The following is a 27788-nucleotide window of genomic DNA, read 5'->3' on the forward strand; positions in this document are numbered from 1 at the left end:
TTATCACAAGCTACATATTAAAAACGAAGACTCATAATGTATGTACATTGCTGATAAGAGCTAAAGAAATAAACATTAACCATGAAGAATGGCCCTGGATACAGAAAGTGGCCAATATGAATTATGGCATAAATACCGCAGCACTGGCAGCTTAAACTGTGAATGTGCGCGCTTTTATTAAGATGGCGCCTTCAGAGAAAAGCCTAAACGTTCCCTCAGGAAAACATGTTAGCGAGTGAGAAAGAATGGGGCTTATAATGTTCTAACATTAATAAGCTGCGAAAAAAGAGGCCAGATGTGGGAGTGCATTGTCTCGGGAGCCGGAGACAAATGTTTCTACCCGCAACAATTCTCATGCCTGCGAACGGAAATGCAGAGAGTGATACGCTTTACACGTGCACTCCTTCACACCAGAGCCTTCCTCTGCGACCCTTCATATCCCATGCACATCTTCTGCAGGTGTTTTATTTATGCTTCTCTCTCTAAGGAGGCAATGATGCACGGCTGGACCAAATGTAGAAAGAAATACATTGTTCTCATCATTGGCGGCCCTTTTCAAGTCAAAATAAAAAGAGTGCTAGCTAGAACATGGTTTTGAATAAATGATAACCTCTACCATTAGTTTTCAACCTTTACAAAAAACAGTGCAGAACCGCGGGACATACCCAGCAACAGCCCTAGCGGACTCAAATCTCAAGACAATATACTCAGGGATGTTGTTTATAAACATTATTTGCAGTAGTGACATATATTAATGTAAGCTTATAAAGTAGACAAATAATCAAAACATGTTTTTAAATGTTAGCACAAAATACTTTTCAGAAACAATTCCAAAAGCATTACACGTTTTAGCATGTTTCCCTAGTGCAACCTGCCACGGCCCTCTGTCTCTTTAAGAGGGAGATAAGGCTCTTGAGGAAGTCACGTGACTCGTGACAGAAATGGGGAGGAGTTGGGGGGTGAAAGGTTAATGTTAATGTTAATGTTAAAGGATATTTGTACCGCGCGCTATCACCACGGAGTGGTCCCCTGGCACTCTGGCGGCTCTGAAACAAGGGGGTGGGGGTGAGTTAGTGGGAATGAACTGGACAAATGCAAGAAAGCAGTGATTTGCTGTTGGCAGCCTCAGCCCGGTAGGTCCGTTGGCTAAGCTTGGGGTGTTTTACGGTCGGTAGCCATTGTGTGCTGGTGTGCAAGTCTATGGCCCTCATTACGACCCTGGCGGAAAGCAACTGACCTGACCGCCATAGCGTAAATAGCGTTTCCGCCATGGCACGACAGAGTAAAGTGCAGCTAATTCTGACCCATCGGGCACGAGCACTACGCCTTGGCGGAAGTGCAAAGTCCGCGATGGCGGAAATGTCCCCAAAACGCCCCTCACCGCCGTCGTACGGCGACCTAGGTGCAATTCCGCCACCGTACATAGCGGTCACCGTAAAGAGCGGCAATCAGAAAATACGGTGACCGTAAATATACGGAAACGGAAGCAAAAACATGGTCCCGGAACGGGAAACAGCACGCCGTACACCTATAAAATCAGAACATTCACACAACCATTAAAAACACTACCCTGAGAGACATCCCAACCCGTCATCCACCCTAGTGAAACCAAAACAATGGGAAAAGTAGCGAAAAAAGCGTGCGACCGCAAGCGGCAGGTCCACTTCTCACGTGAGGAACTCACGGTGCTCACAGAGACCCTCCAGGAGAATGCTGCCGTCGTCTTCTCGACACAAATGACCAGGACGGCACTTGCGAACAAGAAGGCCATATGGGCCCTGGTGGCACAGCGGGTAAGTGCGGTGGGGACCGCACCCCGCAACCCACAGCAATGCAGAAAGTGATGGGACGACTTGCGGATACGCGTACGGAGCATACTATCCGCCAGCCGTAACATTGCCACAGCTACCGGGGGAGGATCGGAATCACCCATCAAGCTGACCCCCTGGGAAGAAATCTGTGCCTCCACCATTGGAATGGAGACCATAGAGGGAGTCGGAGGGATGGAGAAAGGAGTGCAGACATCCGAAGAATCAGGTAGGTGGCCCAAATAAAACCATGCGAAAACCACAATGTCCAATCATGTGAAGTACCATGTGTCCACATAGTGCAACAGAAACACATGTCCAGGAGAACGTCCACTTACATTGGCCTGATAGCGGACATTAAAGTCACATTAAATAAATAAATAATTAAAATTCCTAAAAACACCCTCTACACGTGCAGCAGGCACCCCCTAACTGCAGGCTATAATACAACTGCACCCTCAATCCACACAAAAATGAAACCACCTCCAAGGCCCTGACCCAAATCACCCACAGGTACCACCCCAATGCATGTGATACATTGCCATTCCAATTCCCACAGACCCATTAATAACGCTCGCCCTCCTTTACTCCACCACAGGGTCCGATTCTAACGACGAGCTCCAGGACACCCCTACCAGCACACCTGCAAAGAGGGCCAAGACCAACGGCCAAAGACCCTCCACCTCAGCTGCACGCATCAAGACACGGCAGCAGCACAAATCAAGTGGCAGCACACAGGAGGGGACTTCAACAGGCACCCGAGCAGCCAGCATGGCCACAACACCACCACCACCACAGGCCCCCCCAATGGATGCCACAGAAGGCACTGCTTCTGGTGGCAGCAGCACCATAGGTGACACTGCATTAATGGCAGCATGCTCCGACACAGAAAACGGTGATGTCGATGTACGATCCATCCATGACCTGTCTCAATCCCCCTGTTTGTTTCATCCCGTACAACATGAGGATACCACGCAGGGGCACTCACAAGACGACGACTGGCCATCCCCCACAAGCCCTGTGTCAAGGCAACATGAGGTGATCAGCCCCTCTGTGACACCACCGCAAATGGCCATGGCCCAGCAGAGGCAAAAGTCCCTCGACCAGGTGATCGTGCAACAGCAGCAACTAGCCACGCTCCTCAAGGACCATGCTGATGAATGTGGGGTTACCAAGGCAGCCATAGAAACATGTACAGAGACACTAAGGGCAGAAATGGAGAGAAGCACCGAGAGCCTGAGAGTACAAATGGAGAGAAGCACCGAGAGCCTGAGGGGGGAACTGCATGCGACGTCCAAAGACGTATGTGCTGAACTTGCCGCTGTGCGCCGTGTGCTCACTGAGCTCTCACAAACCCTTAGGGACATGCATGGACGTGAGCAGGCAGAGACATCATCCGTTGCAAGTTCCGTCCAGGGCAGCCCCCAACGTAGATCTGGGAGGAACCTGCGCTCCACAGGCAGGGGTGCCCCTGATACCCAGAGAGGGGGCTTGCAATAGCGTCTGCCCACTGACAATGAGCATCCTTGGACACTGGTGTTCGGGGGGGAGGTAGGAGGGTGGAGGGGGTGTGTTGGGCTTACTTGGGTGGCGGGTCGATGGGGTGTGTAACACAATTTCACATTTGCTATAAACATTTCAAAATCATCCAATGAGATGTGTGGACATTGATCTTTGTGTACGAGGCCATCATAGGCGTACAGTTCATATTGTGCATGTTCCAGACACACACAGTGCCACAACTCCCGTGTCCATGTATCAACCACCAGGCGTGAGTGCTAGAAGCATGAATCTATGATATTCTGACGAATTTCACGGCCCTCCTGTGCCTCGCGGACTCCTTGAGGTTCTGCCACATCCCCACCCACATCATGACCATATTCTGGTGCTTGCAGTTCTGCGTCAGGGGGCATGGGCACATTTCTACGTATGCACATGTTGTGTAGCATGACACATGCCATGACCATCTTAGCAACCTTCTCATGGCGGTACAGGAGTGCCCCGCCAGACCTGCTGAGGCAGCGGAAACGACCCTTCAGTAGGCCGAATGCCTGTTCTATGACTACACGGGTACGTGAGTGGGCATGGTTGTAGTCCTCCTCATGCTGGTCCTGTGGGTTCCGGAGTGGTGTGAGGAGCCATCTCTTCAGTGGATACCCGGCATCACCTGTATGTGGACAATAAAGGATGTTTGAGGAATGACATTGCTACGTAAGCACCCCCCCCTTCCTGGCAGGTCATTGCCGCATCACATACCCCACATTATCATGCATGAAATCAGACTCACCGAGTAGCCAGTATCTGTTCCCTGCATGTCGCTCCATGTAGCGTGGTATTGTTGAGTTCCGTAAGACCATGGAATCATGGGTTGATCCAGGAAATCGGGCACAACAATGTGTAATGATCCTGTTTGAGTCACACACCATTTGTACATTAAGAGAATGATATTGTTTTCGGTTGCGGTACTGGGCCTCCATGGCATGTGGGACAACCAATTCCACATGGGTGCAGTCGATGGCACCAATGCAACCCGGTATGCCGGCAAGTGCATGGAATCCCACTTTTGTGTTCGTAATTTCCTGCTCCGAGCGTGGTAGAGAGATGTAGTCGTCTGCGTGCTTCAGGAGGGCATCGAGCACTTGCAATAGTGTCCGTGACAACAGTGGCTGTGAAATGCCATGCAACTGTCCGACTGTCTGCTGGTAGGTGCCTTTGGCCAGGAAGTGGAGTACAGACACCACCTTCAGTAGGGGTGGGATGGCGGTTGGGCTATCTATCATGCTGACAAGGTCAGCGTGTGTCATGTCCACAATGGCGGTTATGGTGTCCCGGTCCAAACGGTAGAGGGTGTGGATCTGCTCATCAGTGAGGTTGAACGGATGTGCTCAGAGGCGTGGGATTGCGGGCTGCCTGCGTGGTGGTAGTGGCTGTGCTGGTGGGCTTTGCTGGCCCTGCCTTGCCCTCCTCCTCCTCCTGCGTCTCCTCTGTGCAGCCAGTTGTTGTAGTAGTTGGTGTTCGTCTTCTTCTTGAAGTTGGAGTACTTGCAGTGCTATCAGGTCCCCCAGGGCCAACATCGCAAGTCCTGCCGGTAGCATTTTGGAGTGGGTGTGGTTGTGGGAGGGGGTTGGGTGTGCAATTTATGTGTATCCAAGCTTTATAGCCTCCACCTGTGGTGATTCATTCCACCTGTGCAAGCTGCAATCCCCTTTGGGCGAGCACGTCCCGCACACAACGCTGCAAATCGACGCATGGCATCTTGCTATTACAATCATGTATTTCATCCCGATGGCAGTGAGATTTTGCTTCATATGTTAATTCTGCTATGCTCCCATTGTTTCACATACTATCTTTGCAGTCGGGAACATACTTGTGAAGGGTCCGTGGAATGTAGTACTCGATTAACGGTGGACCCTCATGCAGTGCTGTACCGCGGTTCACCGACGGGCGGGGCGTCCCATTTGTGAGTGTAGCCAGTTGCCATTTTCACACACTGCCGCACTAAATGGATGGATTTGTGATTTCAAGCGGTCACAGGTGCCTTTTCGACGTGATGTTGCAAATGAGGAATTCGAAGGACAGCGCTTTCGGTTTCCAGCTAGCGGCGAGGAGACGCCCACAGGTCTGACTGCCGATAGAAAGTTCTATTGTTTAATGTCCTTGGGACAGGGGCCATGCCGTGAATGCAATGATTGATATGAATAGTATGGGATGCGCAATAGCGTAGTGGAGGATAAGGCAGGACGTTCCCAAATACATGTTACTTCACAACACTAGAATTCCGGCCTGGAGCACAGTGGATTTAGCAGACTGCATTAAGCACAGATTCAATGGAAATTTCTAATGTTATGTGAGTAAATAATCAGGCGTTTTTATACCGGGATGAGGGAATGATGTATGGATGCATGGACAGATGATTTAATAGAGAGTCTGCCATGTACATGGCTTTTTGGAATCTATCAACTTCCTCTGCGCTATGTGATGCAGGGCTGCCATAGTGGGGCCATCGTCTATCTGCCCTTGTTGAACCCTCCCTGTCTCGACGCGCCTTCAAACACTTGTGTCTATGCACGTTACTAATCCCATCTAATGGATTCTGTTTTAACAGACGCATGCACACAAACACTCGTTTGTAATAGTGTTTTCAACTCGATTTATATGGTTATGATTCGCAAGTGATTATTGGGTGCGAATAATCCTTTTGAGTGGGCTAGCATGCATATGGCTGTGGATTTAGTGTGATATTTGAAGTGAGTAATGCAAATGGAGTTCAGATGCCCATACTATTTTTTTTCGTTTCATTTGGGTGACAGGTATCTCCTCCCCTTTTGCCGCTGCCATCTGTATGCCACTCCTGCAGATGGCTTTTACTCCCGACACCTGCTGCTTCGTGTTAATCAGTGGAGCACCATTACGATCTTATGGGACGATCGCCAATGGCCCACATGCCCTTACGCAGTACTAGTGGCTAGGAGCAACATTTCGAGCTTTCAGCTGGACTAGTGCCTACCTAATGGGACGGCCCTGCGGTTCTAGGCGCTTCCATGTTGCCTTTTTGAACGTGGATGTAGCCCCTGTGTACCATGGAGGAACAGGGCGTCACACAAGAAGAAGCTGGTCATTTATTGCGGATGCAGCCCACAATTATGAGATATGATTTGGAGTTCATGACCTAATAGCTGTATGGCCCGGGTGATTTTGTTGTGCATTAAATTTTGATTATGATATTGACCTTGTAGCGTTATTCTTTGCAAGTAATGTAGCATATTCCTATTTGTGGAGCGATGTATTGTGAGGAGATCTGCTTTGGGTTCGGCCTTCTGAGCATAGTTGCGTGGTACTGTACTGGGCGCGTTTGCCTACGAAGGGCACTAAGGTCAGGGATAGGGGCTGCCATTATGACTGTTTTAATGATGTCATGGTCATGGGAGGGGGATTGGCTTTTGTGTAACAGATGCCGGTCAGCCAGGTGGATTGGTGGAATGATGTGATTTTCAGAATATGGCTGGTCACAGGTGCCTGTGTTTGCGTGCGTTTCTTGGAGGGAGACTGAGGTCATGTCCATTGGAATGGCTTCTGTATTCGTGCCATCTGTGCCCTGCTGCTCCCATTGGCCCCTCTTGAGATGTGCCTGGCTGCTCAGTCACTCTGCCAACTTGTGTGGTCCATGCGTATGCTGCTGGTTGGTTTGTTTACTGGCAGGAGTACAGGGCTGGTGCAGTCTCACTCAGGATACTGCTTTGTATGTTGCCTTGCACTGGTGTCAAGCGATGGGGGGCCTGTTTTTGTTTGTCTCAGTTTTCAGTTCATGTTGCTGTACTTGGAGCTTCACATGCCTGTGCTGCATCAGTACGGCAATGGTGCCATGGCTAATATGGATGGCCACTCACAAGGCACTTGGAGCCCCTACATTCATTTGTTCGTTGGCATGCATGGGTGACTTGTACATTTCACTGGTTGCATTGTTTGACTTCATTGCACCTACGAGGAGTTGTGCAATGTGGCCAGGGAGTGGTGTACAGGCACTCAGTAAGGCCTTTTACGGTTGGTTTGCGATGCCGTACTTATCACCATGGCGGAGTGGTACTTTCCGCCATTCTTGATGGCGTTAGGTACATGTCCGCTAGGGTCAGAATTCCCGTACCGTTGCGCCATGGTGGTAATTACGGTTTCGCAGTGCGCGCGTGCGCGTACTTGGTGCAGTTAGCGTTGGCGTTCACTACGGTGTCGCTAATGGCATCGTACTTTACGGTGACGGGTCATAATCGCAACGGGCGGTATTCGATGGCGGTATTGCATTTCCGCCATCGTTTTTCGATTTCCGCCAGGGTCGTAATGAGGGCCTATGTGTGGTTTGTTTTGTTGTTGCAGTGTAGTGAGGTTTGTGCGGTTTGCTGCGTTTAAGGCTTGTGGTTGTGTTTGGTTAGAGTTTGTGAGGTGTATGCAGAGGGATGAAATTGTTAGTGGATTGGTTAGTTGGCATCATTCACTATTCCATCTAAGTGTGGCGCATGCCAACATTCGCAATTCAATCTAGGTGTGACGCAAGCTAACATTCACAGTTTTCTCTAAATGTGACGCAAGCTGAGGTTAAGGCTTTCAACTAAGTGTGGCACATACTGACATTCACAAATTCCATCCAGATGCGATGCAAGCCAATATTCACAAATTCTATCTAGATGTGACATGTGCTAAGGTTGAGACTTTCAGCTGAGTGTGGCACATGCTAACATTCACAATTCTATCTAGATGTGATGCAGTCTGAGGTTAATACTTTCTGCTAAGTGTGGCACGTGCTAACATTCACAATTCTGTCCAGCTGCGACGCAAGCCAACACCCACAACTCCATCCGGGTGTGACACAAGCCAACACTCACAACTCTATCCAGATGTGATGCAGGCTGAGGTTAAGACTTTTAACTAAGTGTGGCACATGTTATCATTCACAAATTCCATCCAGATGTGATGCAAGACAACACTCACAATTCTATCTAGATATGACGCATGCTAAGGTTGAGACTTTCAGCTAAGTGAGGCACATGCTAACATTCACAATTCTGTCCAGATGCAACGCAAGCCACCACCCAGTACTCTATCCGGGTGTGACACAAGCCAACACTCACAGTTCTATCTAGATGTGACGCAAGCTAAGGTTGAGAATTCCCTTTAAGTGTGGTAGATATTAACATTCACAATTCTATCTAGGTGTGAAGCAAGCTAAGGTTAAGACTTTCAGCTGAGTGTGGCACATGCTAACATTCACAATTCTATTTAGTGTGACGCAAGCCGAGGATAACACAAGAAAACACTAGGAGGTTGAGGGAGAGATTGGAGTCACAAGCAAACCCTCACATTAAGGGAGAGAACCCTTGGCAACAACAAAAAGGCTTGCGACTCAAAACAACCGCTTTCTTGGAGAGACGGGAAGTACTATCTCATGTCCTCAACTGGTATCAAATTCATCAATGATAAGGGACAACAAGGTTGAGAAATCTAAAACAATTGCATATTCACTACACATGTATTATACAAGTTAAATACAAAGATAATGTAAATGTCCTCTCATAGAGCTAATCGAGAGAGTGTTAATAAAAAGAATAAAAAACAGAAAACATCACTGTACAAGAATGATGCAACGTAATTCCACATGTAAGTCCCATTAATGGGAGCCTAGATGGTTAAGTGGCTTATACACAGTGATAATACATGATCAGAATTCAATTATTAATTCTCCCACTCATCATCATACATACCATACACACTCATACATGAATTGTTATTCATTCATACACATACAAAAAATGTGGACAGTAATAAAAACAAGCCGAAGTTAAGACTTTCAGCTGAGTGTGGCACATGCTAAGATTCACAATTCTATCTAGATGTGACGCAAGCTGAGGTTAATACTTTCAGCTGAGTGTGGCATATGCTAACATTCACAATTCTATCTAGGTGTGACGTTTGCTAAGGTGAACACTTTCAGCTGAGTGTGGCACATGCTAACATTCACAATTCTATCTAGGTGAGACGTGTGCTAAGGTTAAGACTTTCAGCTGAGTGTGGCATATGCTAACATTCACAAATCTATCTAGGTGTGACGCGTGCTAAGGTTAAGACTTTCAGCTGGGTGTGGCAGATGCTAACATTCACAATTCTATCTAGATGTGACACAAGCTAAGGTTGAAAATTCCCTTTAAGTGTGGTAGATGTTAACATTCACAATTCTATCTAGGTTTGACATGAGCTATGGTTAAGACTTTCAGCTGAGTGTGGCACATGCCAAGGTTGAGTATTCCAGCTAAGTGTGGCATATGTTCACATCGGATAGTATGTTAGTGCGTTGTGTATTGCAACATTTTTGTAGACGATCTAAGAGTCGATTTAAGGCTCATGGTCACAAATCTCTCCACGTATGCATGTTGTAATTCTATGGAAGTCTACGTTATCGAGAGGTAAGGTACAGTGGTGAGGGCTTTCTGGAGTAGTGTAATTGCTCTACACCCCACCCATGCCACACTCACAGTTTTGTTGATGTCTATTGGCTGCTGGTTTCCTTGGCTTCCCCTGCGGACACCTGCTGACACTTCTTGGAGACACCTCTGTTGGAGCCGCCCTTTGCCTTGGGGCCCTTAGCCGCAGGGGCTGCCGGGCATAGGGCTGCTCTGGGAGGGTTCATGATATGGGAGGAATTGAACAATCAGGGTGCGGGGGAGGGTTGGGAGGTGGAATTGGACTGGGGAAGTAAGGGGATATGGAGAAGGAGAGTGGAGCACTGAGCGCGTGGAAAAAGCCATCTTTTAACACTTGTACAGTGTTAAACACTATTTGTGTGGCATCTGGGTCCTGGCCCTAGGGAGAGACTCAGGTTCGGCTGCTTCTAGCTTTGCAATGTAACTGCGAGGAAGCCGCACGCCGCAACTTTGTTTGGAAGGGGGGAATTGACCAATCAGGGCGCGGGGGAGGGTTGGGAGGTGGAATTGGATTGGGGAAGGAAGGGGATATGGGGAAGGAGAGTGGAGCGCTGAGCACGCGAAAAACGCCATCTTTTAACACTTTTACAGTGTTAAACAGTATTTGTGTGGCATCTGGGGCACGGCCCTAGGGAGAGACCCACCTTGGGCTGCTTCTAGCTCTGCAATGGAACTGCGATGAAGCTGTATGCCGCAACTTTGTTTGGAAGGGGGGAATTGACCAATCAGGGCACTGGGGAGAGTTGGGAGGTGGGATTGGACTGAGGAAGGAAGGGGATGTGGAGCACTGAGCGCGCGAAAAACGCCATCTTTTAACACTTTTACAGTGTTAAACACTATTTGTGTGGCATCTGGGTCATGGCCCTAGGGATAGACTCACCTTAGGCTACTTCTAGCTCTGCAATGGAACTACGGGGAAGCCACATGCCGCAGCTTTGTTTGGAAGGGGGGAATTGACCAATCAGGGCGCCCGGGAGGGTTGGGAGGCCGAATTGGGCTGGGGAGGAAGGGGACATGGGGAAGGAGAGTGAAGCGCTGAGCACGCAAAGACGCCATCTTTTAACACTTTCACATTGTTATTCAATATTTGTGTGGCATCTGGGGCATGGCCCTAGGGAGAGACTCACCTTGGGCTGCTTCTAGCTTTGCAATGTAACTGCGAGGAAGCCGCACGCCGCAACTTTGTTTGGAAGGGGGGAATTGACCAATCAGGGCGCGGGGGAGGGTTGGGAGGTGGAATTGGATTGGGGAAGGAAGGGGATATGGGGAAGGAGAGTGGAGCGCTGAGCACGCGAAAAACGCCATCTTTTAACACTTTTACAGTGTTAAACACTATTTGTGTGGCATCTGGGGCATGGCCCTAGGGAGAGACTCACCTTGGGCTGCTTCTAGCTTTGCAATGTAACTGCGAGGAAGCCGCATGCCGCAACTTTGTTTGGAAGGGGGGAATTGACCAATCAGGGCACTGGGGAGAGTTGGGAGGTGGGATTGGACTGAGGAAGGAAGGGGATGTGGAGCACTGAGCGCGCGAAAAACGCCATCTTTTAACACTTTTACAGTGTTAAACACTATTTGTGTGGCATCTGGGTCATGGCCCTAGGGATAGACTCACCTTAGGCTACTTCTAGCTCTGCAATGGAACTACGGGGAAGCCACATGCCGCAGCTTTGTTTGGAAGGGGGGAATTGACCAATCAGGGCGCCCGGGAGGGTTGGGAGGCCGAATTGGGCTGGGGAGGAAGGGGACATGGGGAAGGAGAGTGAAGCGCTGAGCACGCAAAGACGCCATCTTTTAACACTTTCACATTGTTATTCAATATTTGTGTGGCATCTGGGGCATGGCCCTAGGGAGAGACTCACCTTGGGCTGCTTCTAGCTTTGCAATGTAACTGCGAGGAAGCCGCACGCCGCAACTTTGTTTGGAAGGGGGGAATTGACCAATCAGGGCACGGGGGAGAGTTGGGAGGTGGAATTGGACTGGGGAAGGAAGGGGATATGAGGAAGGAGAATGGAGCGCTGAGCGCACGAAAAACGCCATCTTTTAACACTTTTACAGTGTTAAACACTATTTGTGTGGCATCTGGGGCATGGCCCTAGGGAGAGACTCACCTTGGGCTGCTTCTAGCTTTGCAATGTAACTGCGAGGAAGCCGCATGCCGCAACTTTGTTTGGAAGGGGGGAATTGACCAATCAGGGCGCGGGGGAGAGTTGGGAGGTGGGATTGGACTGAGGAAGGAAGGGGATATGGAGGAGAGTGGAGCACTGAGCGTGCGAAAAACACCATCTTTTAACAATTTTACAGTGTTAAACACTATTTGTGTGGCATCTGGGGCATGGCCCTAGGGAGAGACTCGCCTTGGGCTACTTCTAGCTTTGAAATGTAACTGCGAGGAAGCCGCACACCGCAACTGTGTTTGGAAGGGGGGAATTGAACAATAAGGGTGGGGTGGAGGGTTGGGAGGTGGAATTGGACTGCGGAAGGAAGGGGATGTGGGGAAGGAGAGTGGAGCGCCGAGCGTGCAAAAAATGCCATCTTTTAACACTTTTACAGTGTTAAACACTATTTGTGTGGCATCTGGGGCATGGCCCTAGGGAGAGACTCACCTTGGGCTGCTTCTAGTTCTGTAGAGAAATAAAAAAGGACGTGTTATAAGAAGCTGGTTTTCGGTCCATTATTTCTGCAGGCCACTCTGGCCCAACACAACCCGTCCTTGTTTCTAGAACAAAGTTGTTTAAAGGACAAATTCTGATTAGACAATAATTCGTGACATTTTTATGATACCCTGTCCTACAAAATATCCCATATGCCTCATTTATTAAACTAGTGTACACATCATACATTATATTTAGCTATATAATGTCCAGAAAATTGTGACATGACCTGTTTCTGTTTTTGTGTCACTCAAAGTGTGAAACATTCCTCAGGAGCATAGACTCATTAGAATCATATTGATGTTGGATTAGCTTCTTTCATTGCCCAATATACCAGTGTAATCTGCAAATAACAGAAGGCAGAAGCTTTGTTAAATAGTTATCTATTTGTCTTACAAAGTGTTTTTTTTTAAAAAAAATCTTTTATGTGAATTCTACACCAAAGTGCCTCCTTATTACCTCCTCATCAGGAGATTCAATTCTTAATATTTATGGAACCTTTTTTCATGCCGAGAGAATCTTAGTAGTTTTCTTTCTGTGGGCCACACATATAAATTATGTTGGTCACAGTTCAGGTTGCATTGTGAATGATGCCGAACTATATCGTTCTGACACATTATACATCTAAAGATTAGAAAAGGGGGGTTGGAATTTGAGCATATGCTTACCAGGCCATACCCACCCACTGGAACAAAATGTCCCTTAGTTTGTAGATAGAATAGTATGTATTTTTGGAGATTTCACATATCACTACTCTTATTTTGTACAGTACTTTTTGTACCTAATTATCAAAATATGTTTCATAAGCTGTTATGGTAATGCTTGATCTTCCTAGACTACCCAATATTATAACTCTCTTACCTTGCTGTACTTGTGCAAACTGTATCATGCAATTGCTCTGCAATGTGGCTAAGACAAAACATCTTTGTTCGGCGTGCCCCATATCAGCCATGAATGTGAGCATCGGCTTTTCAAACCCCTACTACAGCACCATCTTGTAGTATGTTTTTGAATGGAGTTGACCAAATGTAGAGACCATGCATTTAGTACACTCCCTCTTTTGTTTTTCAACCTGCCATCACAGAAGCAGAAAGACAAAATGCAAATGGGGGTTGCCCCACCCCAACAGGGGAAGGTCAGCCAAAACCGCTACGTTATATCCCCTTATCCATGAGACCACCAGCAACGCCAGACATGTTTCAGCCTCATTTAGCATCGCCAGTGATGTGTCGCTTGGGACCCACTGTTCCACTTTGGGGGGACTTGAGCCAAACAGAAGAGTGATTGATTTTTTTTTTTATATAACATATTTTATTATATTTTGTGCAAGAAACAACAAGAAATCAACAAAACTACAAGACTACAAGACTTTGCATACGGCCGGTAGGGTAGCCTGGACGAATATACTGGAGGACATAAGCAAGCATAGCAACACATATGAAATAAATTATATGAGCAGTTGAGGTGGCAATCAGTTCCTGGATAGTCATATTACGTGAAAATGCCCCAAAGCATGGTGTTAGCAGACATGGATCTTGCGGGAATGCACGGCAATGCACAATGACACTATTGCAGTAGAATTACATTGTCTGTTCCCATCTTCCCCAAATCTTGTCCGCTTTGCCCGGAAAACCTCTGGCTTGATAGACTCTGCGTTCCATTAAGATGATTGCATCCACATCCGATAGCCAGTGATCATATTTCGGGGTGTTTTCTGAACCCCATAATTGCGCGATGTTCCTTTTCGCAATTTCTGTGGCAGTTGAAACAAGTAGCTTTTCGAATCGTGACAGTTCTAGGTCGTCTGTAGTACCTAGGAGCATGAGTTTAGGGTCCGTCGGAACTGGGCGGGACATGGCCCGAGAGAGCCTTGCGCTACATTTATGCCAGAAGCGTTGTATGCGTGCACACTGCCAGAGGATGTGGTAAAAGGATCCTTCTTCTTGTTTGCAGCGTAGACACTTGGGGTCGGTCGATTTACCCCAATTGTAGAGTGTTATTCGAGGATAATATATCCGATGTAGTATTTTGAGCTGTACCAAACGAATCCGTGCCGAAATTGCACATTCTCTAGGATACATTAGGATTTCAATCCAGTCTTCCGGTAATATGGGGCCAATGTCATTTTCCCACTTCGTCTTCAGGGTCAGAAGTTCTTTCGTGCCGAATGAAGAAATAACATTGTACATGGTAGACGTGACTTTATTGTTCACTTTGTCCATTACTATATTTCTTCGAATAGGTGTGCATTCCGGCATGTCTACAAGTTGGGCTCTGTGTGCGACAAGTGCGTGTTGTAGCTGTCTGTGGTGATACTGTTCAGATTCCGGCAAGCCATGTGCCGCAACCAGCTCGGGGAACTGCGTCAGCCGGTCGTTTACGATTATCTGTTGGATCGTTTGTATGCCAGCTGCGGCCCAGGCTGGCCATTTCGGGAGGTTGGCAAGATTCGAAAGATGAGCATTGTTCCAGATGGGCTGGAGTGGGGTGATTTTATTGTCCCAACCCAAGTGTCTGTGTATTTCTTTCCATACCAGGGCTGTGTGTACTGCTATCGTGTGTGCAGGCGGGTGAGTCTGTTTGCAGTAGAGACTTTCGAGTGGGGACATTCCATGTCTCGCCGCTAGTTCGGCTCTTATGTGAGGGATGCTCGGGTCCCCGTGTAGAATATCATTGACTGTTGCCATCTGGGATGCCCAGTAATAAATCTGGATATTCGGGAGCCCTATTCCCCCTTCCCAAACCAAACGTTGGAGAGTGTGGAGGGCAATTCTCGGGCGCTTCCCACCCCAGAGGAGTATACGTGTTGTGCTATTTATACTGTGGAATTCTGCAGCGGGGACGTGGAGGGGGGCATTCTGAAGAACATATAAAAAGCGGGGTAGGGCCAGCATCTTGAAGAGCGCTGCCTTTCCTAACAGTGTCAACGGGAGTGCCTGCCAGTGGGTTACATCTTGCTCATATCTTTTAGTAAGTGGGCGTAGATTTTGTTCTACATAGTTATTTAATTCATTGGCGATTAAAATACCCAGGTATCGGAACTGTTTGGTTTCAACCTTATATGGGGAACCCGATGTCGGAACGCAGTCTATCCCTTTAACCGGGAACAGCACAGATTTGGACCAGTTTACTTTAAGTCCGCTAAAGGATCCGTATTCTATTAGGATTTGCGTGACCACAGGGCATGAAGAGGCTGGGTCGCCCAGGTATACTAGGAGATCATCTGCATAGAGGGAAACTCTATCTTCACAGCCCGGACCCCATCGAAAGCCAGTCCATGCGGAAGAATCCCTCAGGAGGACTGCTAGTGGTTCCATTATTAGTGCAAACACCATCGCCGAAAGTGGGCAACCTTGTCTGGTTCCCTTCCCTAGTCGGATAGTGCGCGACGGCCACCCATTTACTTTAACCTCGGCTATTGGGTTCTTGTATAGGAGTTGCACCCATTTTATGAACGGTCCTCCGTAGTGCATCCTATGCATTATGGCCCATAGCGCCTCCCAGTGAACAGAGTCGAATGCTTTCTCGAAGTCTATGGCCAACAGAGCCAGAGATTGCTGCAGGGCCGGGGCTCTTTCTAGTGCCAGGTGCAATCTGCGAATGTTCATTCTGGTCGACCGCTGGGGCATAAAGCCACATTGGTCCGGGTGGATCAGTGATGTGATGACTGGTTGTAATCTGTTGGCTAGAACTTTGGCCAAGATTTTTGCTTCGCTATTGATAAGGGATATGGGACGATAGGATGTGCATTCTTCTGGGGGTTTGCCTTTTTTAGGGATCACTATGATGGTAGCTTTGCGAAGGTCAGGTGGGAGCTCATTCTGGGTTAGAGAGTGTTCAAACACCTTGAGCAAGTGTGCGGGTATGTCCAGATGTTGTAGTTTTTTCCAGATGTCAATCGGGAACCCATTCGGGCCCGGGGTCTTACCAGCCTGGAGTTGCATAATGGCAGTTGATATCTCGGTAGTAGTGATTTTACTATCTAGGGCAGTGGTCTGGTCCGGGGTGAGTGTTGGGAGAACGATATCATCTAGTATGGTACTATCCACAATATCGGTGGGGGGTTCGTAGAGGTTCTCGTAGAACTCAGCAAAGCGTTCAGCAATCTCTGCGTCGGCATGGACTAGGTTTGCGTTTAGGGTTCTGATGCATTTCACCTTCGATTGTCCTTCATCACGTCTTTCCAGCCACGCAAGCAGTTTGCTTGCTTTGTCGCCTGTTTCATATAAACGCGCCATCATTGCTGCGTGTGCTTTCTTGGCGCAGTCCAAGGATAAATTATGCAGCTTCCTTTGTGCCAATAGTAGAGCCCTGTTTGACTCCGGGGTGTCATTGGCAATGTGGTCCAGTTCCTTGGACGTGACCTCTGTTTCAGCTTCGACGATTTTTTCGCGCTGTTTCTTTTTCTTATGGGACGTCCATGATATGATTTCTCCGCGGAGGACTGGTTTGTATGCCTCCCATAGTGTATTGGGGTTATCAACTGAGTCTATATTAAGCTCAAAGTAGTCGGAGGTGGCGGTCTCTACCATCTCCTGAAATTCAGGGAATCCCAAATAGTAGGAATTTAGGCGCCATGAGAGGGGTGGTCTCGGTCTGGCCGTTTCCAGCTCCAGCAGCAATGGGGAATGGTCAGAGATTCCTCGGGGAAGGAAGGATGCATTTTTTATTTGGTGGATACTTTGGTGTGGGAGGAAGAAGTAGTCTATCCTAGACATCGAGGCGTGGGCCCCCGAGTGGAAGGAATATTGACGAGTCTGTGTATTAAGGGCCCTCCATGCGTCACAGAGGCCCATTGCCGACACAAAGGAGGCCAGTTTGGTTGTGGTGGCGGGATTCCTGGTTCTTAGGTGCGTGCGATCAAGCGTATAGTCCATGACCTCATTGAAGTCTCCCCCTATCACCAATGTGTCTGCAGTTCTCGTTGCCAGGATGGGGGTGATTTCATTTAGCAGATCTTTGAGGAGAGCTGGCGGGGAGTACACTGCCATGAGTGCTAGTGTTTGGTTCCATAGTGTTGCCTGAATGAATACATAACGGCCTCCTCTGTCCAGCAACACGCCTGTGGTCACTAGCGGAAGCCTCTTGTGGATTAGTACGAGGACCCCTCTCGCTCCCATGGAAAAGCCTGCGTGTACCGCAGTGCGGTAATTAGATCTTTGAAAAAATTTGCATGTGGTTCCGGCCAGGTGTGTTTCGGTCAGTATGGCTATGTCTGGGGAATGTCTATTTAGATGTTGCAGGACTAGCCGTCTTTTGATGCTGGCACCCAGTCCGTTCACATTCCATGCCAGGAGTTTAAGATTACTTTGGGTTGCAGTGTTTCGGGTTGCCATTGTCAATGAGCAATTTGTTTACACAGATATATTTCCTTGGTTGCATGTGCAATAGTTCCGTCATATTCGATCCGTATATCATACTCGTCTTGCCTCTGTATGTCAAACATTGAATAACTATAAGAAACCCAACTCCCCCCTCCCCATACTCCACCCACAACTGAAGCATCTGTCGACCCAGTGTTAACTTTTAAACAATTTAACAATAGTCTACATCTTCCTGTCTCGTGGCAATCCGCGTCTCGGGCACAGATGTGCCAGTTGTTACGCCCCGGGGGGAAGATACAAGGCAGGGTGTTGGAACTCCGCTATGTGGTGTTCCGAGTTCGTTTGGTTTGGTGTCCGGGGGCTGGGGGGGGGCGCTGTGTGGGCGGCCGCCAGCCGGAATTGCTATCCTGATCGCATTTACAGTGTACAATACAGCATCCCTGCAGGGTCATAGTGGTGGCCTGGATATCCCAGATATTAGTGATGTCTACTAAACTTCCGCTTGTTGTGGGACTCCGTCCTGTTGTTGTTGCTGCGGTTCCCGATCAGGCGGTCGGTCAGGGCGCGGTCCATTCCGTTCTCTCCCTCCTCTCCCGACAGTGCTCCAATCGCCGTCTATGTGTCTTTCAGCCCAGCTCCACGCCTCCTTAGGATCAGTGAAGTGGACTGTCGTGTTCTTGTGATATATTTTGAGTTGGGCAGGGAATATTAGCCCGTATTTGACTCCCATTGCTTGCAGGCGTTTTTTGAGGGGATCAAAGGATTGGCGCGCTTTCTGTACTTCTCTGGTGAAGTCAGGGAAGAAAGCAATCCTTGAGCCATTGTATGTAATAGTCCCTTTGGACCTCGCCAGTTGCAGTACTGTGTCCCTGTCTCTATAGTTTAGAAACCTCGCAATGACTGTGCGTGGTGGTGCTCCTGGAATGATCTTGCCTGTGGGGATGCGGTGGGCTCGCTCAATGGAAAAGAATTTGGAGAAGGATTGTGCGTCATATATATCCGCAAGCCACCCTTCAAGAAATAGTTCCATGCAATCTCCTTCTGCTTTCTCCGGAATACCCAGTATGCGGACGTTGTTCCGTCTTGATCTGCCCTCACTCTCATCAGCTCTCGATTCCAGGAGCTTTATGCGTGCCAACATGCCGGACATCTGTCGGTTCACACCGTGAAGGTTGTCCTCCGCTTCGGAGATCCGCATCTCCGCTTCCCCAGTACGAGAGGTCAGCTTCTGTAGATCATGTTTTAGCAGGGATACATGCGCACCGATGCTGTCCATCTTTTTCTCCATGGAAGTTCTAGAGCTGGCAATAGCACACATTGGGCCTCATTAGGACCCTGGCGGAGAGGGTGTTACGCCAGCGTAGTGCATGGCGTACCTCTCCGCCATACTACGAGTTCCCGTAGCGCCATGGCGGCCTTTTCCGCCTGGTTTTACCAGGCGGAGAAAACCATGGCGCTACGGGACCTCGTTGTTAATTACGCCACCGTATTTTACGGTGGCGTAATTAACTCCTTCCCCACTCCCATTATGCCCTATGGGGCAAAAATGGGAATGGGGAAGGGCAGAATGGGGATTGGGGATTTACCGCTCCGCCGAGGTCGGAATGGGGCGGTAAATCCGCCAACCCCCATGGCGCTATCGGCGGCTTTCCGCCATGCTTCGCGGTGCATTTAGCACCGCGAAGTCCGCCTGGGTCCTAATGAGGCCCATTATGTCTCTGAGGGAGATACTATCCTCCATGGGGTCTGAGTCCTGTTGCATTGGTCTTTCCGGGGAGCGAGTGAGTGGCGTAGTTGCGTATTGTTCAATCCGGCTTTGAGTGGAGGTCTTCCTAGGCTTATCTTTCCCCATCGTAGATGAGGTGGGGAGGTGGTGGCAAAGGTTCACCCAGGAGAGGATGCTTGTTAGAGGGCAGAGAAGCGAGTGTTGGTGTTCAATAGGCAGAAGAAATGGTTATGGCAGCGCTGCACTGATGGCCCTTCGGGAGAGGGGCATCCACAGTCCATGTGCACGTGTCGGGGGGGAAGCCTTCAGATTTGGGTCTGGTTCGGTCGGAGGGCCGGAGTTCTGTGCACCGCAACTAAGTGGGTGCTTCTCCCAGTACCGCTTTGAGTGCGTTGAATCGGTTCCGAGGATGTGTTTGGCAGGTGATCACACGCGATTCTGGGTAGGCCTGTGGGCTTAGAGGTAGGATAGCTGGAAAGGCCTATCTCTCCGGGGTTCGGAGTTTCGCTTAGGAGCTGCGACACGCACGTCGGGCACAGAGCGTGGCGTTTGCACATATATGGCCAGGAAAAGTCACACAGGATGCCAGGATCCAATCCCCCGTCTCCCCCTCTCCTTACCGCTAGCCCGAGTCCTCAGCGAGCGACCGGGAGGATGATCCGGAGTCGCCGTCGGAGCTCTGCGGGTGCTTGACTGGGACCGGAGCGGCTTTGCCCCAGTGATCCTCTGGTGGGGCCCGTATCGTGCCGCGCACGTATCAGGAGGTGTGGATCACGGCGGGGGAGGGCGCCTTCGTATTGTTGGAGCTGCCGGCTGGCTTCTCACCCCTTCAGGCGAGGTGACGGTATGGTTTCCCACAGGCTCTCGTACGTCGCAGCCACCTCGCAGTTTCCCGGGGTGGCCGTAGTTTCAAGGATTCTCGGTCTCTGCCTCCCTCGCCCTCAGGCGGCCATCTTGGATGTTGGTAGCGGTTCGCAATTTAAGTGCGCCGAGGGCTATATCTCGCAAAGCGCGCACCGATTCGGGTCCGCGATGTTCCGATTCGAAGCAGCAGGATTTCAGACGTCGCTGTAGTATTTTTGGGCTTTTTATCTATATTTCTAGTCGCAGGATGGATGTAGGATTAGGCTGGCGGCCGGGAGCAGCGAGGAATCACGTCCTCATCCTATGCCTGCTGGCCACGCCCCCCGCCAGAAGAGTGATTGATGACTGCAAGGCTTTACATGAATCGCAATTTCTGACATTGCTCGGAGCAACCCCCTCAGACTCTTTCAACATGTCCGCCATTACAGAAGGGGAAAGACCATATGCACATTAGGCTTGATCCTGGTGCACAAACTGTTAAGTGACCTGCCTTCTGAAGAAAACACACACAAGCCCAGACAATGATGGACAACTGAAGTAAATGTAGACGGAAAAACATTGTTGTCAGATTTGGCAGCACTCTTCAGTTGGAATAATTCAATTAGGTGAAGTAACTGTTTGTTGCTGTCTTGCATAACTTTTGGTGGAGGTGTAATAAATGCGGAGGCACATTTTTGGTTCAGTGAAATGTTATAAATATTGATGAATGAGATGTCCGCCGAGGTGAAGGGCCACAGCCCTGGACTTTGCACTCTATAAGGACAAATAAATGCTACTTCCGAGTGCAAAGAACAGCATTTACAAGGAGCCACCACCCTACAGGATGACACCGTCTTTAACTGACTCCCGACACTGGGAGCAGGGGTGAGGCTCCTTTGATGCTTCTTGGGGCCCTTTTTCTCACGTCTAGGGGCCCTCTAAACATGTGCTCTGAAAGTGCAAAGTATGCCCAGCACACCCTCAGGATGAGACTGCCCAGGCCCTTGCTCTGGAAGTTCAAAGCACATGCATGGACAATTGGGATTTCCTAATGGTCATGGTGTACAGTGCATGCAAGTGAGGGAACTCGCATGTCTGCAATACCAATGTGCGACCCCCCTCAGAGTAACTAGCACTATGTGCTGGGTATATAGAGGGCGCCCACTGACTAATGTGTTCCCAAAAAGGAAAGGTCATATCATTTTACACCAGAGTACAAAGTGGACCTTTCACCTGCTAACCATTGGTGGGATAGGCAGAGAAGCTGGGTGGATGTTCAGCTTGTGTTTCTTCTGTTGAGGTGGGATGCAGCATTGTGAAGGCAACATGGTGCTTAGAGCCACGTCCCCGGTCACACTGCCTGAGAGGTGCATCTCTGCATATACATCTCTGGGATAGAAGCCCCCTGCACAACCAGGCGATGATTCTGGGAGTTCGCTCCACTGATCAGAGAGTGATCTTCTGACTGAGCACTTTCCCAGAAAGTTGGCCTTTAGAGACTTAGGCTCAGAGGTACTGGGAAAATAGGTGGTATTTGCCAAATAACACCTGTTTTACCTGCCTCCCCATTTCAGGTTTGGGTGTACATGCATCTGATAGTATTCCAAGGGAGTACTGCCCTGTTACAAGGTGGATTTTCACCACAGTGGTGGAGGTAATAATTGCAAGTAGTCCCCAGAGTTTTTAAAGATGTTCTCCTGTACAGAAGGGAGTGTGAGTTCTTTGTTTCAATACAGGGGGGGGGCTTGTGAATGAAGGCATGGGGTCGGGGTAGAAACCGCTCTCTTTGATACACACCCTCTTATCACCTTGCCAATATAAACCACAAAAGGGTCAGGAGTGACACTTATATTAGCTAACAAAAAGTGTACAGCAGTGCTATGCCTCACTGCTCTACACTCTCAATATCCACCATTAAAAACGTGACAATGGATCAGAGGGCTTTTTAAAAAATACACAAGTGTTGTTTCTGGAGAACTGTTGGCTGTGTACCATCAAATCCACTAGCATTGCCGCTGCTTCATTGGCAAAGCTGTAATTGGGTGGATTTTCAGAAATACTACAGTGGTGGAAGTGGAAGTCATGAACAACAGTCTTTCACCAAACGAATTCACCCAGCCTGCAATGAGGCACTTTGTGGCACAGACAGAAGCTAGACTACAGCTGCAGATGATCTAACCGCAGGTGGAGCCAGTGTTTTATAGGTGCAGTGATGTATACGGGTTCCTTGAAGAGAGTGAGAAACCAGACTGTTGCTGCTGCTGATGCTGCCAACAATATGGGCACTGGATCTTCTTCTCATTCTCTAATCACCAGCACCCATGTCAGGGTGGCCGCAGGAGTGGCAACAGCCTGAAGGGAAATGATTCAAGTGATGGAATAAAGTGTTTGTCAGTGTGCTCTATCTGTTGCGGTCCGGCCACAAGGTTGTTCCTATGAAGCCTCAGGAGGCATGGCAATCTGTGTCTACGGAGCTCCAAGACAGGTAGGCTTCTGTACATCCCACTCGTCCTCGCCACAGAATCATTCATTTGGCCCTCTTTCCCCAGCTGTGAGACGTCCATGAATGGCCGTCTCTTGACTCCAAGACAGACTTTCATCACACACTTTTGCAATCATCAGTTATCCGTTCCTCTCCCTCTTTGGTAGGTAATAGCGCATGAAAGCAGATGCAAAGTGTCACAAAAAGTAAAATACAGTATCAAATAAATACCTATTACCAATCTAAGGTCGAACAACAGCAAGGCAGCACTTTCCCTGGCATGTATCGGCCGTCCAGCCCTCGATCATAGGAGGAGGAGGACCACACAGAGTTGATCCACAGCAGATGCAGCTGTGGAAAAATCCACACGCTCTGGTGGCAGGGAGGTTTTCATAGATACACATTTGTTGTGCACTTAAAATTCGACCAGTGTTCACTGTCTTCCTTCGCGAGTCCTTCATTTAAGGACACAGCACCCAAGTTCATAAAAGTCTACAATGCAGCAAAACGATCTAGTGAAATGCCCTGCTTGCCTTGTAATAGAAATGAAGGCACACCTGCATAGTGACGAGATGAAACATAGTTTGGTAGCCTTATGTTTCCATGATTGAATATGGATTTTCAAACAACAGCATCTTAAAAGAATATGAGACACGAATGATGGGGGTCACCAAAGACTCTCTTTAACGTTTAATCCTCAAAGGTGTTTGGGACGGCCATGTTTTCTGGTGGAGTGGGTCTGCTGCTTCCAATATGTTATAGCCACACCTTCACGAAGAACAGCTATCTTGCTGAAATGCCAACCATCTGCTGCTGCTCGAAAAGGATGAAAGCTGTGACCAACTATATTCCAAATATATAGACATTCCCACCTACCCACCATCCAGTGTCTCGTCAGAACAGGTATTTAGTGATCCAACACCTTGGCAGAGACTGTCATCACAGAATGTGGCAGTTATCTTTATAGAGGGGAAAAGAGGACTTATTTGAATAACACTGTTTATTTTTCAAAAACCACTGGCAGGATCCCAAGGGGAGAGGTAGGAGTTTAAAGTGGGAAGTATGATGATCTTTAGAACATACAAGGCAGTTCTTAAACCTAACTACTCACAGCCTTTTGCTTGTTGTGGCATGAGTCTTCTTGGTGAGATTTACCATTCGACGATGCCGCTTTTCAGTCTCAGATATAAATAGAGGGTAAGCGAGGAGTCAGAGGACCAAGCACCTACCTGGAAGATAAAGCACCACGCAGAACAATACCATGCAGTAGTCCTCTGGTATGGAAATTAAAGTCGGTTCATACTTTTCCTCCTTCTGCCTTGCTTGTTTAGACACAGAATGTGTAATGGGATGTATGATGGCTTTCAAAAAAGGCTGTCCAATTATACCTGCCAAGAAGGATCAGGGAATTGAATCGCTCCTTGATCTTAACGCAGACACGTGATTGGAAATGCAAATGCCCACTTAATCTGCCTAACGTCGTTTCAGGAATGATTGTCTCAAATGTGACTGCATTTACACAGATTGCTATAGTTTTAATAAGAGGCAACCTAGTCTGAATAACTGTCTGGGTTCCCTTATGTAGGTCCTTCATCAAAGTGCCAATGTCGTCTCCATAGGTCAGTCCGTTGAGGGAGGTTTTCCGTAGTAACAAGAGTAATGGCTTGATCTCTCTGATTCAGTAAAGCATCCATGTACGGTTCATACAATACCAGGGACAGCAGGCAGCCTTAATGTGTGATGTGTATGTTGTTCAAGTTATAAGAGAGTATGCCATTGGTGAGCAATTTAGCTTTGGGTTCAGTATATAATACAGTACAGGTACACATCGCAAAATATATCAACAAAACCCATACATTCTAACATCTGCTATACAAACATTCTCCATTGAAAACTCTTCTTGGCATTCAGAGGGAGCACAGAGAGAGGTACCCTTTTGGCCTGTTTCATATTTCATAGCTGTAGTTTTCATGTTCCTTTGACCCACAGTGTATCTACCCAGCATGAACTCATGCTGTGAGGATGATTCTATACCATTCATAAGACATGACACACTGGAAGCACTTTTTTGGCATATACCTTTCCAACAGTTTAAAGAAGAAAGCAAATCCTACAAGAATATTTTCTTTGCTATCCTTGTGTTTTTGGAGTGAGTGATGGAATGTTTAAACACAAACCTTGCTCAATTAACCATCACAAAGTGAAAGATTCTCAGAAGTCCCTGGTGGGGCCCCCAGTAGAGAACACGCTCTTTGAGATTGTTGCCGAAGGACATGAAGCTGGCCCCCTGACATAGTGCTCCAGGTGGTCTATTCCACAGAATGGGGCTACTTACAAAGCACATAAAGAGAGTCTATTTCACAGAATGGGCCACTGTACCCAAAAAGCGCAGAAGGATATCCCTGAATTTTAAGGTGAATTAGGAAAAAGCATCTCATTTTGAGAGACGAGATAGTGAAGGGCAATCAGAGGAGATATTTGTTTAGTTTTATAGGTAGATACTTCAAGAACTTGCAAGTTAAGATTGTAGCAAAACAAAAGAGCTGATGGCTGGAAGGTTGGAATTCATCTTAACTTCTGCATTGCTCTGGGCAACCCTCCAGACCATCGTTCTTCACCTGCCAAGCCAGTACAAAAAGGGAAGACCATATGCACATCAGGCTTGGTCCCAACCTAATGGTAAAGATTGTATGCATGAAGCTTCCCACTTTAAGGCAATCGCAGCTTTGACGTGAAGTCCACCTGGGCTGGCGCACTCAAAAGTCCCCACTTCTCTCCATCCAGACTCTGGCTGCCACCAAGAACTGCAATGTAGCAGTCAGTGGGCATTCTGTTCCTTTTCTCCTTGTACTGGTTTCCACCAGCTTCATTGAAATAGTCCCCAAAAGAGTCTTGGCAACGTGCTTTCCTGATGTTCTAGTTATAACATGGGTCAATGACCAAGCTATGGCCCTTAGTAACCTGCCATGCTCCTCTTTCTTTCTTACACGCCTTCTCTCTGGTTTCCCCTTCTCTGTGGACCACTGTCCCAAAGCCCTCAAAGCTAATTTCTTCATTACTCCTTTAATAGTCCTCAGCCCTTTCTAAATGAGGTAATGAATCATGGCCTTTCCTTATGTGCTGTGCACTAGGTGGCAGGATTTTTCCGTTTTTTAAATGACCACCCTCCTCCCATGTGTTTCACTTCCCACGATTAGTTTCTTCAGCTTTTGTGACTCTCCTGCTTCTTTGTGACCAGTCATTGCTTGACTATTTGATAGTATGTGGGCAGAAGGTTTAAGAACGCTCTCTTACACCTGGTAGTCAGGTGGAACTGTCTTGGCATCTGCAAGACTCCACATCTAGCCTCTTCTCGAAAGCAGTGAAACACTTCTGATCAGGAGAATGGTCAACATGTGTGTCTTAGCTGTTGCGTTCTATGGACTGCCGCTGCAGCTGCTAATGCTGTCAGCTGGTTCTGTCAGATTTATGCAACTTGGGAAGGTCTTATCTTCGAAATGTATGTACAAGTTGGTGGGTTTGGTGGGTGTAGATACGGGGATGGCTGACCAGGTTCTTATGCCAATCTATAACTCCTATACAAATGAAAATAAGGAGGATAGATTGACCATTGGAGATTCCTCGTTTTCCACCTCCAGGGGTCTCATCACATAGCTGGTGGATCCTTCTGCCCACAGAGTCTCCCTGTACTCTCAAATGGGAATGTTCAATCTGATTGTACATGCCTCAACTTTCCAACATACCCTAATAGTTTTCAGGTTGGGGGAGAAGATATGGGTGTCTGGAACAAGTCCACGTTTCTTGTAGTTTCCCTTGCTTGTGTTCTACTATGAAAGTGTAGAGGTGTAAGCTAAATAAACACCACATTGTTGTAGTGTTGCAATGTTAATTCCATGAAAAACAAATCTATGGGGCATTGTCAGCAATGAGGCACGATTTCGAGCCAATCAAGAAATATTTTCGTTCTTCTGTGGCCCATTTTAAATCAATAATGTTTCACTTGGTGGAACAAGTTCACTGATGTTAAGGAGTGTTGTTCAATCTCTCATCACCCCTGTGATGGTCCTGCCCTCACACCATTATTCAAAGCATCCATTTGTAACAGAAAGGGTTGGAAATGTGGCACAATAGGTTTGGGTGTTTACACAGAGGAGTTTCAAAGATCGAAAGGTGCCCATATTCCCCTGACTCCACTTCTGGTTGGTTAGTTGGCTAGCCTTGAGTTCGTCTGGGCAAGATCCTGCTCTGGTGGACAAGTTAAATACAAACCAGTGGTAAAATCAGACTACTTCTCAGAAGGACCGTGACTGATGTTTCATAAAGAGAAGTGGAGTTCTTGCATGACTTCCACTTTTCCTGATTGGGATGGCACTGGCACATTTCCAAAGTAGAATGTCAAGTATTTTACTGCAGACTGGGCTACATGACAATTTGCTGGATTTGCAGTTAAATGACCCCTTCCCTATGGCATGGCATATCAAGCATAACGCCTCATGCATCTTCCTATGATAATGATAGACTATATACCAGAGTACCATCAATGTAGGGTCTGGCAAATTCTGAGTGATGGTTTAAGATGGTATTCATTAGTCTCATGAAGGGTGGCAAAAGTCCCATGCTACCTAAATGGAATCAGGGTAAACTGGAATAACCCTTATAGTAGTTAAGTCAAGGGTTGAGATGATGGCAGAGGAGCTGATTTTTTCAATTAGTTCATGTTTGCAGTGCATAGGGTAAGTCTTGAACTAGGAAAATATGTTCACTTTCCTGAGATTGATACAAAACTGGCATTTTTTATTGGGATTATCTTCTAGCACTATAACTGAGGACTACTGACTATGTGCCCTGATTCTTCTCTATGGTTTGCAAGCTTCTGGTAGCCAGAGGCAGATGAACTTCCCTTGTGAAGTGTGAATGTGGTGAAAAAAAACATTGACTCACCCTGGCAGTTTGGAGAAGAAATCAGAAAAAGTCTCAAGGAAATCTC

This window comes from Ambystoma mexicanum, chromosome 7q, assembly GCF_040938575.1.
Source record: "Ambystoma mexicanum isolate Mex_15411 chromosome 7q, UKY_AmexF1_1, whole genome shotgun sequence".
In the NCBI taxonomy this organism is placed as follows: domain Eukaryota; kingdom Metazoa; phylum Chordata; class Amphibia; order Caudata; family Ambystomatidae; genus Ambystoma; species Ambystoma mexicanum.